The following is a 10,451-nucleotide window of genomic DNA, read 5'->3' as shown; positions in this document are numbered from 1 at the left end:
TATTTTCCCTCCCTTCTGCATGAGTGAGGTTGCAGTGCTGTGAGGCATGTTAATTATCAATGCTCAAGAAAATCAATAGCCTGGCAGGCAGGAGTGACTCTTGCAGCCAATTGACATTTTCCAATGTCCCCGCCCTATCTTGTGTTCTTTTAGTTGCAAAGTGACAGAGTTGCAGCATTGCTTCTGAATTGGAGTGTTCCTTGCTGCAGTGTATCCTACAGCTTCCAGGCTATTGATGGGGTGGGATCTGAGTTACTAGAGAGAATTCTTTCCTGGGTATCTAGCTGGTGAGTCTTGCCCACATGCTCAGGGTTTAGCTGATGGCCATATTTGGGGTCGGGAAGGAATTTTCCTCCAGGGCAGATTGGCAGAGGCCCTGGGGTTTTTTCGCCTTCCTGTGCAGCAGTCCTGTGTAGCAGGAGCCAATTAATGGCCCTGCACGCTTGCATGAAAATGACCCACCATTTACAGCTGCTCCATGAATGCCACTAACAATCTTGAATTAGTTCTCGCTATGTCCCACAGCAATCTGACTTCCTGGAAATGGTCATGTTCACCACATCTCTTCTTGCAGTTCTGCAAACATGAGAAGATCATGTGACCTGTGCTTTCAGTGCTCATGACAACACTGTAGAGCTGTGCAGGCTCCATGCTTCTGTCAGAGATGCTGGACACTGACAAGTCCATTGTGGGTTCATGAGATTTTCAAAATAGATATGAAAATTATGGGATAGAAATGGCATTATGGGGTGGAGAACGTTGCATGATGGGAATTTGATCCCACAGGCCCAATCACCCCCTATGAAACTCATTTCTGCCCCACTATGCGTTGCCAAAACTTCCCAAAAGACAGTGTGCTGGTCGGTGGCAATTTACACACTGGGACACCTACCCAAGGTGCTCTGCACTGTGCATTGACACAAGCATTCCTGGTGAGTAACCACAGCTCCGATGCAATGAGCCAAGTATGCACTCGCACAAGCGATATACTAATTGTGTCAGCTTTATGCTGACGTAACTTGCATCGGCAAAAGTTTGTAGTGTAGACGTGCCCGTAAGCACCCAAGACAATGTCTACACTGCACTGGCAGCAGCATGTCGTGTACCCATAGCTACATGCTGCAGTGAAAAGCAGGCTGCTCCCACACTGCAGTGTGTAGCTACATGATGCAGTGAAAGGCTCTGGCAGGGAGAAACTCTGGCAGGTCCCTGAGGTGGGGAAAGGCTTCTGCAACAGGGAGCTGCCAGAGCCTTTCACTGTGGTAGTGATAGCAGGATGCTCCATGGCTAGTGTAGATGGGTGAAGGGGGCACCACTTGGGTGGTAGAGCACTTAAGGATTCAAGGATGCCTTTACTCACCTAAAAGTCTCATGGTCTACACTGCTATTTGTACCTGTGCAAGGGGGCCTTGCAGTGTATGTACTCTCGGGAGGTGGTGGAATCTCCTTCCTTAGAAGTTTTTAAGGTCAGGCTGGACAAAGCCCTGGCTGGGATGATTTAGTTGGGGATTGGCCCTGCTTTGAGCAGGGGGTTGGACTAGGTGACCTCCTGAGGTCCCTTCCAACACTGATATTCTATGATGCTCTATATGATACCGTAAGGAGTGTGCAGGGTAGACATAGCAGTCTCATTGGAGGGCAGATGTCCAAAACTTTGTTAGTTGCTTCCAAACTTAATAGATTTTAAGGCCAGAAGGGGCCATTAGATCATCTAATTTGACCTGTTGTGCATGTAACATAGGCCGTAGAATTTCACATGCTTACCCCTGTAATAAGCCCAATAACTTGCATTTGACTAAAGCATATGTTCCAGAAAGACTGTTGGTCTTGGTTTGAAGACAGCAGAGATGGAGACTCCACCATTCTTTCAAGGAGACAAAGGCACTAGTTCTCTTTCAGGCTGTGCCAGGTTTGAGCGCAAGAAAAACTCTGTAACATTTTAAAGGGACACATTTCTCTTACCATGCGTCCGTCCCTCCCTCCCCACTCTCTGTTGGAAACATGAAAACCAGCCTAACAGATTATTGAGGAACTTTCCATATACTTGCAGAAATAATACACTTCTGCTTTAAGAGCAGACAGGAGAAATTTCCGGTGTGCTATCTGAGTTTTATACCTTAACATTGCTGATGCAGTACTGCATTTGGATGTGTATGTGTGGGCATGTACGCACTCATACAGGCCCATGTTATGTTTTTCTTGGCACATGCAGCAACCAGCATCTCATATCGTGTGTTCCCTGAGTAATTGTGTAGCGAGCGGTGCAGGACATTCCTTCCTGTGCTAGCTGGAGGCTGTACATGCTGGATCTTTTTAAAGGGTTAACAACTAGCTTCCCCAGCAGAACGCCTTCAAAAATTGCTGTTGGGGTGGGGCCATAGCCCCTTACATGGCAGTTGCTTCTACATCCACAATCTGCCTTTCTGAGGGTTGTCAGATTTGGGAGCCATTTATTTTCATTGCATTAAAGGTGAAATGATTCTAACAGTGGGCAGGCTAGCACCACAAGCTAATGTTTTAGCTTGTTAGCCCTGCTGTATTGGCGTATCCCAATTTGCCTCACCGCTAGTGTCAATTAGTAACCACTTTATTTTGTGTCTTGGACATGCTGATATGCTTTTGGGACACTGTAAGTAGAAAAGGTTTCATAAAGTTAGCATTGCTTTGAAGAAAAGCATCCGATGAGCTCTAGTTTTGCCTGTTACTGTAGGTGCTGTGGCTCCGCTCAGAAGGAATTAATTCATAGAGTAGTGGCAGATCTGCAGAAAACAGAACTACTAAGAAAAGAAGAAAAAAAACATTTTAATGATAACTCAGCCCAAAAGCAAATGGCCCATTTGATAAAGTGCTAGATGGCAATTATAAACCAGTCGCGTTACTTATCTGAGAAAGAGACAAAGAAACCAAATTTTTAGAAGCAGAGTTCTGCTAAATGATTTTATTCCTTTTAATTAAAAGAGATATTTTTACCAATCCAGTCTGATCACTGACATATTATTGTATAGTGTAATCATTAATACAGGACATTTAGAGTATTGTTTGAATGGGAGACTTTATTGCAAATTGATGGAACACTGGCTTTCAAGTGTCACATGACAGGCCTTCAGAGAAGAAGGATGGCCCAGGCATTAGGGTGCTACCTGGGGATTTGGGAGATCAACATTCATTTTCCTGCTTGTCCAGACGTCCTGAAGGATGATGGACAAAGTCTCTCTGTGTCTCAGTTGACCATCTGTAAAATGAAGATAATCCTTTCCTATCTCACAGGGGCTTTGTAAAGACAAATATATAAATGACTGTGCAGAGCTCAGGTACTATGGTGACAGGGGCCATATAAGTATCTATGATAAGGCAGATCTCCTTGTAGTCTAGGAGTATGCCAGGACTCCCACATATATATAATTGTTAGACGTGCATCAGGATGGAAAGTGGCATAAAAATGTGTACATTTTCCAGCAACTGGAGCATCCTGTGGAGCTATTTTTAATATGTATCTTTACTGTCTATAATTATAATATTGACCCCTTATGATGTTCAAAGTACTGAGCAGTCATTTACTAGTTTACATTCACAACAAGGCTATGCACAGGTATGGTCAATACTATTGTCTGCATTTTTACAGATGGGGAAACCAAGGCAGACATAGATGTGACTTGCCCAAGACCACACACAGCAAGTCGGTGTGGATGAGCTGGGATTAGAGCACGGTTCCTCTCTCCCAGCCTGGGGCTCATTCCAGTATGCCACAATGACTTTCATAATAAAATGATGGACTCCGTGTGGGCTATGCATAGTCAGAATTCTGGGAAGACACAATTGTTTTATTACACATTGATCTAAGTTCTCCTTTAGTTTATTCACACATCTGCTTGCCCATGGAAAAGCCAGCTGTAAACAATGAAACCTAACGTTGCAGTCCTCACACCAGCTGCTGTACTCATGGGCCCTGATCCTGCAGGTTAGTGATTCTGTATGGGTGGATCCCTGCACCTGCATGTGGTTCCATTGATTTCAATAACAGGAGTTTGCCATGTGGCGATCCATGGAGGGCCAGGACCATATTTTGGAAAAAGCATCGCTGTGATGGGGTGTTTACCCCACACTACCCTAGAAGGGATTAATGCGGCTGAGAAGGAGCCAATTAACTGGATAGATCACAGTTGAGGGGAAATAGGTGGCCTAAATAGTCCCCTGAATGACTATGGAACCCAACTGTGGAAGAACAGTGGGACTAGTGTAAATCCAGGAAGCTGGCAGCAGAAAGGGGCTACAGTGAGGGAGTCTGTAGCCACTATCTGGACACTAGAGAGAGAAGGAGGGAAACATAGTGGGGAGGATGTAGGAAAAGGCTCAGAGAAATGGCAGCAAGGTGTAAGGTGGTATAGACTTTGGCTGCTGATTAGAGGGACACTGAGCTGGAACTCAGAGTATAGTGCAAGCCAGGGTTCCCCTACCAGCTGCTGGGGAGGTGGCATCATCTGGGCAGTGAATGAGAAGACTGCTGCAGGCAGTTTCTACAGAATCACTTTGATACCCTGGAAAGGGGGAAGACACATAGTGACCTGGCCAGAGGTGGCAGGGTGCACAACAAGTGGTGGAAGAGGGTGTCAGACCTGGAAAGAGCTAATCCCCAGAGCAGCCAGGACGAGGCACACTAGCGGTGAGTGAACCTCATTACACTTACTCTTTCTTAAGACTTTACTCCGGTCAATATCATCCTACTCTAGCTACAACTTCAGACCACTCCAGGTAGCATGACCAAGAACTAACCCTCATCAAATCTTTGTCTGCAGGATCACAGGTCATAGATCAGCAGGTCAGCAATGTGGCTTACTTTGTGTCAAGTCTTAATTATTTGTTAAGTGCAGACACTGTGCTTGACCCTGTCCCTGCCCTAAGATCTTAAAGGCAATTCTGTAGAATTTATAATACTTAATATTTTTACAGTACCTTCATCTCATAGTGCTTCTCGATGGGATCTAAGAATGATCTCTATCCGTACAATGGGGGAAGTGAGATACAGAGAGGTTGACTGATTTGACCAAGGTTACATAGTGGGTCAGTAGCAGAGTCTGGAAGAAAGCCCAACTCTCCTTACTCCCAGTCCCCTTATTCAAGATGTTCCACAAAGAGCCAAGCAGTGGGAGTGTCTGGCTAGTGGTTACAGCAGGGGACTAAGAGTCAGGATCCTGGATTTTGTTCTGCTCCCGTGTGGACGTGTCATTTAGGGGCACAATTTACCTTGTGTGATGCAAATGCACTAGAAGCTGAAGAGGGCATAGGCTCCTCGTCCTATCACGCCCAGCCCCCAGAAACATACATACGTGGCAGCAGGGTCACCTAGTGCTGGGAGGCAAACCAACTAGTGAAGCTGCTGGCCCAGCAGAAGTCCACAAGGTTTATTTTCTGTTGCAAAGTTGGGACCTAGTGGGTTAGCATAGATGGCGTGGCACATCATATGCTAGCTTGGGGGTGCCTGCTGTTCTTCTTTAAAGCATCCATATCCCATTATGCATGTTAGGGGGCTTATTCCTTCACCCACTTACTTCCCTGGTCCTTCTCGCATGAACAGAGAGCAACAATACCCGAAGTCCAAAGGTGCAAACAATTCGATGTTTATTGGGGTGAACTTCCAGCAAGCATGATTCCAGTTTCCTTCCTTAGTATCCTCCTTCCCAGCTCTGACACCATAGAGCCTTACACCTGTGTCCCTGTTCCCATTCCTGCCCTTAGCCAAACATTATTCCAATTTCCTTACCCCCATTCCCTGGTCCCATTTCCCCCTTTAGCAAAACATGATTCCAATTTCCACACCCCCATTCCCTGTTCCCATCTCCCCCTTTAGCAAAACATGATTCCAATTTCCTTACCCCCATTCCCTGTTCCCATCTCCCCCACCCCCACCCTCTACTTCCTGATTGACTGCAGACTATATAGTAAAACTTGAGTTCTGCTTAGCTATACCTTAACCAATCATTTTCCTGAAATTTAACTAACCAATCCTAACATACTGTAACATGATTATGTAACCAATTATATCCCACCACCTTAATTAGTTTACACCCAGCAAAATTAATTATACAGCAGACAGGAACAATCACAGAACCAGACAGAGATTATACAGACAAACAATAGCAAAGTGGGAACTATAATGACAAAACAATACAGAAGTGAGGATTTCACATCCCAGTATTGATAAGTGAGTTCTTGCCAGACAGGATGCTGTTTCCTTTTACATTTTCTAGGCACTTCCCTTTCTCTGGAGGTGATAGGCATGATCAGGACAGGATTGTATTCCTAACAGCCCAATAGCACCTTCTTTCAATGTGACTAGTTTGGAATGTGAGGATGTGACCGGTCGCTTCCTAGCTTATGGCTGCCTCTGCTGCTTAGCCAAAGGCCTTAGCCTAAGCACAGGGCCTCAGACTGTCACAGTAAGAGAAGGCCCTTACACCAGCAGACAGTGATTTTGATTCTCTCTTTTATACCTCTAGAACTAGCCAAGTGATAAGAATACACCTAAATTCTTAAAGTACAGGCCTTTGCAGACAGGCCTGAATATCTATATCCTAACAATGCAGTTCCCCTGTTATCCTGGAGCTAGCCCTGCTCAGTATTTCTTCAGCAAGTAAAGGTAGGAATTAACCTCTCCAGTCCCCATCTGTGGAATGGGTCTAATAATACTTACCAGCATCACAGGGTGTCATGAGGCTTTTCACTAATATGTGTCAAGCACTTTGTGATCCTCTGATGAAGGGTTCATAGTGCAGATTTTAAGGTATGCTTTGGATTATGCTCTCTCTGTGGGTTTAGAAAGTCCTGTCAATCTGGTATGTAATCGAAGGTCCTGCTGGTATTCCAGAAAGCTGTTAATTAGGTTTGAGGTACTTGAGCGGCTGTGTCTCACCTATGCTGCTCCAAAGCAGATGAAATTAGTAGTGTTGGCCTTCCCTCCACCGGAATCTCTCTTTAGATTAGCCCAGGGGCAGACACCTTATTATTATTGTTATTATTAGGGACAAATGAAGTTTTTCTGGCTCACCATGCCATAGGTACGACAATTTTTTTCCCCTTGGCTACCTAAATGGTGGTTGTTGTGTCTATTGCTGATGTTATGCAGCCACTAGATGTCCCTCTTTGGCTTTTCTTTTGGAAACCGGCATTGCAACAGAAGTCAATCTGTAAAGAGTGAAACAGTGCTGTTCTGCTGTCCTGGCAGACTGGGTTGTAGGAAACAAATATTTCGCTTGCTGCAAAGAACAAATTCGAAACAGACGTCAAGGCAAATTGGTGCCTGGCTACAGTAGCCTTATACCGAAGAACCTCGGGAGAAGGCTCTGGTGTGGGAAAACATGGAAAAATATTTTTAACCTACAGCTGAAGCTCTGGAGCAATTTTTAAATTTGCTGTTAAATGAGTAAGCTAATAAGTAACTGCAAAGTATAACTCCTTTTGTCTGAGGCTCTTAGTGTACAAATCTTTATTAAAAAAAAAAATAAAAAGCTTCACAATATCCCTGACAGGTAGGTAAATATGGCATAGTGGGGTAAAGTGAAGGACACAGAGGAAAAAGGACTTGTCTAAAATCCAACAGCAAGTCAGAGTCAGAAATAAAACCCAGGAGTTCTGACTCCCTCTCCCTGGCTTTTAGTGCCAGATTAGGAGGAGAAACTCTTTTCTATAATGGTTTCATTAGAAGACTCTGGCCATACACAGAGTTCAAGCTGGGGAGTTTAAAGATAATGTAAAAAAAATGACTTGAGTTTTTGTAAAATGGAGCTGCCCTTTAATATAGTGTATGTGTAGCAGATTTACCTGTCACACCAAATGCCAAATAAAGTGGCTGGGGGCATCTTTGAGTGAGCTGCTTGGCAGAGGAGTGCAGCACAACATCAAGATAATGAATAGGACCTGGCTGGATTGAGGGAAAATACCTACAATGAGCTTTTTATTTAATAGATTTGAACTTTTCATGGCCAATTACCTGTTTGCACTTTTTTATTATAATTTTGTTCTCTTACAGCAAAGGTTCACTTTTAGTTCCTCTAGAAAGGGAAGAAGGATCATGGAGGGCTTTTTTCCCCTCCCCCCTCCTCTCTGAGCCAGTTCATCCAATCCTAGTATGATCTTCCTCCTGAGGAAGTCCCATATAATGTACAGAATGAAACTGATAGGGGTCTATGGATACTATTTTAAAAACTCACAAATTTACTAAGGAATGACATTCTTCCCATAGGAGTTTGGAACCATCCTATAGCAGTAATAGAATTCTTTAGAGGAGATTTAAAAAAAAGCAACCTACAGACTAGTTATAATTTTCTATTAAATTCTACAGAGCTTTCCCATTTGAAATAGCATCCCGAGTTCATGCAGCTCTGACACTAGTATTTTTTGAGCCCCATGCACAGGTGCTTTCAAGAAGAGAAGTGTGACCCAGAAATGCGTAGCTCTGTGCAAGAGACAAGGTTGGTGAGATAATACTTTTTATCTCACCCACCTTTTCTCTCTCATAACCTGTGACCAACACAGCTACAACACTGCAAATAACTACATGCAAAAATTCACACATTTTACCATGATAAATATCTTATATACTGAAAAAAATACACACCTCCATCTAACTTAGCTAAGTTCCCATCACCATGGATGTATTCACCATGGACCTGATTCAAAGACCAGTTAATTCATTGGAAAAACTCCCACTGATTTCAGTGGGCTTTGGATCTGGCCCAGCATTCTAGACTGTATTCCCTTTATTTACATAATGCTAAAATACCTTTGCCACATACAGCAATGCACGGACAAGCTATTATATTGTGAAATCTCATCCGAAATCTGTCATGGAGTCTCTACCACATCTCAGCTTTACCTGTGTTTTAATTACTTAAAAACTGTTTTAAGTAATTGTTACTAGAAATGTCCAGTCCATTTTATTATTTTTGATCTCAGCAAGTGGCCTTTGCCTTCATGTTACTGATGGGTCATATTTCAGCAGCGGTCATGAGAGAGTGCCACTTGAAAATGTACCCTTCTGGCTATGTGGTGCTGTTTTGTTCGGTACAATGTTACAGGGATGCTCTCAACTTGAAATATAGTCGATTAACAGCAAGCCAAATGTAGTTTCAGGTACTACCCCTGAGTCCTCATGCCAATTTTTGTGGGATTGCAATCAGATACTTCTATTTTTTTAAAATGCTTCTCTCCCTTCTCTGTTTTTGTGTTCAAGAACAAACCATGCTAAAAGGGAGACTAATTCGTTCATGGAATCATTGAGTTTAGGGCCAGATCATCTAGTCTGACCTCCTGTATCACGGGCCACCACACACTAAACCCGCGAACTGAAATTAGACCCAAGTATTACAGTGCTTGGAAGACTAAGGTGTTGTGTGAATTAACTTACCTCAGAGGGGACCAGTGAATCTGACTAGACACAGGGTATGTCTATGCTTCAAGCTAGGGATGTGAGTCCCAGCTCAAGTTGACACACCCACGCAGCTCAAGCTAGCACACTAAAAATAGAATGTAGCTGCAGTGGTGCAAGCCACAGGAGGAGCGAGTTACTTGAGAATGTGTCTAGGACAGGGACATACTCTGGTGGCTAGCCCCTCCCACTGAGAGACTGCCATCATGGGAAATATTTTGGGGGGATCCCTGCTGACTCAGTGGTGAGCACCCTCTCCGCTGCCAGGGCCATGGGCTGGGACTCAGAGGAGCAGGGAGGGCCTGAGTCCTCCTATCCTCGAGGCCACACACCCCTAGGTGGTGTCCCACTTCCCTGATGGGCCAATAGGCCACACAGCCCCATGCAGGTGGGCAACTTTATGGACTGAGGCCAATAGGTCACACAGACCCATAGAGGGGGTGGGGCAACTTTAGTGACTCTGGCCAATAGGCCAACACAGCCCTGTAAGGAAGGGCTGTCTATTGACTAGGGCTATCACTCCATGTTTCCCTGAGAGTGAGGGCAGTCCAAGTGACTCTGACCAGTAGACCATAATAACCTGCTTTATAGTCAGGGTCACCAGTATAGAATCTAGTCGCCACCAGCACATCCCTTGTTTTTGACCGTCCATGACCTGACACCCATGATGGTGTGTACCTACCCCACAACAGTGATACTTTGAAAGGGCAAACCCTAAGCTAGAGAGATAGCATGCAGAAGGAACAATAAGGATTGCAGAGAATGGCCAGACAAGTACCAGTGACATTGTACCAATGTGCACAATCAGTGCACAAATTGTTGCTGAAACAACAAGGAGTCCAGTGGCACCTTAAAGACTAACAGATTTTTTTTTACCTTCAGTCCATTTGGTGTGATGCCCATCTGTTTGCACTTGGAGAGGAAGATGATGTCTGTCTGTATCTGTGCGAGTTTTTTGATGAGGTTGATTTTTACTTCATATGATGAAATTCAGTGCCTTGCATGGTGTCAAGTATCAAAGGGGTAGCCG

This window comes from Natator depressus, chromosome 1, assembly GCF_965152275.1.
Source record: "Natator depressus isolate rNatDep1 chromosome 1, rNatDep2.hap1, whole genome shotgun sequence".
Classification (NCBI taxonomy): domain Eukaryota; kingdom Metazoa; phylum Chordata; order Testudines; family Cheloniidae; genus Natator; species Natator depressus.
This window is presented reverse-complemented; position numbering follows the sequence as displayed.